The sequence below is a fragment of the Schistocerca gregaria genome, unplaced genomic scaffold (genome assembly GCF_023897955.1).
Source record: "Schistocerca gregaria isolate iqSchGreg1 unplaced genomic scaffold, iqSchGreg1.2 ptg001161l, whole genome shotgun sequence".
Classification (NCBI taxonomy): domain Eukaryota; kingdom Metazoa; phylum Arthropoda; class Insecta; order Orthoptera; family Acrididae; genus Schistocerca; species Schistocerca gregaria.
In genome coordinates, this window is record NW_026062492.1 from 55,001 (window position 1) to 57,500 (window position 2,500).

The following is a 2,500-nucleotide window of genomic DNA, read 5'->3' on the forward strand; positions in this document are numbered from 1 at the left end:
CAGCACAGCGCACGCGCCAACACGTCCGCAGAGCTGCGATACAAACCACCTGCGAGAACCGCTGGGGGCGACCGAGCAGCAGACGGCGTCGCGACGCCGAGTGCCGGGCGGCGGCGCATCCTCAACGCACACAGTCCGCAATCGGACCAGCACACTGCAGATGTCCACCGCGCTTCGCACCGGGCTCGACAGAACCCACTTTGGCCGCCTGGCGCCGCGCGCAGGGTGCGCCGGCGCATAGCTGGGACGCCAGCCGGGCCCGTCGGCCGGCGCTCCTGCCACTGGGCGCCCCCCACCAGCCGGCTGTAGTGCGTGCGCTCACGCAGCGCGCGGCCAGCACGCCGGGCGGCCCCCCCTCACCGGCCGGGGACTGTCCCGCCAAGCCACAGCCTCGTATCGCTTCATACCCACATGGCCAACTCAGGTTCGGGGGCATGGCGGGTACCGCCGAAACAACCGGTTCACAGATGTACCGATCGTCGCTATCACCGATGCACCTGCAGCGCGAACAACCGCTCAACAACTGATTTCCAGTTCATTTGCGGATCTTTGGCAGCAAACGTATACGTCAATCTACATTTGCGAAATCTACGATTCTGGCATGCCTGCATGTTATGTGTCACGACACGCTACATCAGCCCACATACACACTGCGGCATGTACACGAGAGAACACGTGGAAGATGGTCCGCGCACGTGTGCAATGTCCCTTGCGCGGTCGACTGTCAACCGGCCTCTGTAGCATGTCGCAGATGTGGAACGCGGTCCACCGTGCTATCATGTTGTGTGGGGCAATACGATTAAATAGGAAAACCCTCGTCGCTACATCAACAGACGGCTCACGCTGATTCCCGGCAGAGGGAGGAGGGGGGGGGGGGGGGCCAACATGCAATACTTTCGTCCGTACCTACTTACCACATGTCTGTACGGCGTACAACAGTGCAATCTCGCTGTAATGGGGAGACGAGACAAGTAGCATCGTGCACAACATATGGCCCTTATGATTCGCCATTGTAGGGCGCAGCCGGTGTACGGTCAAGCATGTGCCACATTATGTCACTCAGTACGTAACGACGGATGATCAGTGTGGGTTACGCGTACATCAGCGGACAGTCCACACAGGCCGTACCACAACGTACACTGACTGCATCGACAACCGAATGCAACTGAACAGCTGCAAGGCTCATTTCACAAACAAACGCCTGACCGACCAGCTTGGAAGGGCAGGAGGGGAGGGCGATATTCGTTCTGTAGCGGTACACCCTTCCAGTGGTTAGCGGGACTGTGTAGAAAGTACGCAACACTCGAAAGACCTTTATGTGAGGGTACGCACCATGGCATCAAGAAATACACATGACACCAGAGGATCCAAGCAGTGAACTATGTTCAGAGGGTTGCTGTTAGGCAAAGCTACATTCCTGTGACGTTACATGTGACAGTTAAGGTGCAGTGTAAGTTAGGTTAAGGTGCAGTGTAAGTTAGGTTAAGGTGCAGTGTAAGTTAGGTTAAGGTGCAGTGTAAGTTAGGTTAAGGTGCAGTGTAAGTTAGGTTAAGGTGCAGTGTAAGTTAGGTTAAGGTGCAGTGTAAGTTAGGTTAAGGTGCAGTGTAAGTTAGGTTAAGGTGCAGTGTAAGTTAGGTTAAGGTGCAGTGTAAGTTAGGTTAAGGTGCAGTGTAACTTAGGTTAAGGTGCAGTGTAACTTAGGTTAAGGTGCAGTGTAACTTAGGTTAAGGTGCAGTGTAACTTAGGTTAAGGTGCAGTGTAACTTAGGTTAAGGTGCAGTGTAACTTAGGTTAAGGTGCAGTGTAACTTAGGTTAAGGTGCAGTGTAACTTAGGTTAAGGTGCAGTGTAACTTAGGTTAAGGTGCAGTGTAACTTAGGTTAAGGTGCAGTGTAACTTAGGTTAAGGTGCAGTGTAACTTAGGTTAAGGTGCAGTGTAACTTAGGTTAAGGTGCAGTGTAACTTAGGTTAAGGTGCAGTGTAACTTAGGTTAAGGTGCAGTGTAACTTAGGTTAAGGTGCAGTGTAACTTAGGTTAAGGTGCAGTGTAAGTTAGGTTAAGGTGCAGTGTAAGTTAGGTTAAGGTGCAGCGTAACTTAGGTTAAGGTGCAGCGTAACTTAGGTTAAGGTGCAGCGTAACTTAGGTTAAGGTGCAGCGTAACTTAGGTTAAGGTGCAGCGTAACTTAGGTTAAGGTGCAGCGTAACTTAGGTTAAGGTGCAGCGTAACTTAGGTTAAGGTGCAGCGTAACTTAGGTTAAGGTGCAGCGTAACTTAGGTTAAGGTGCAGCGTAACTTAGGTTAAGGTGCAGCGTAACTTAGGTTAAGGTGCAGCGTGGGTTAGGTTAGGGGCCAACGTGGGTTAGGTTAGGGGCCAACGTGGGTTAGGTTAGGGGCCAACGTGGGTTAGGTTAGGGGCCAACGTGGGTTAGGTTAGGGGCCAACGTGGGTTAGGTTAGGGGCCAACGTGGGTTAGGTTAGGGGCCAACGTGGGTTAGGTTAGGG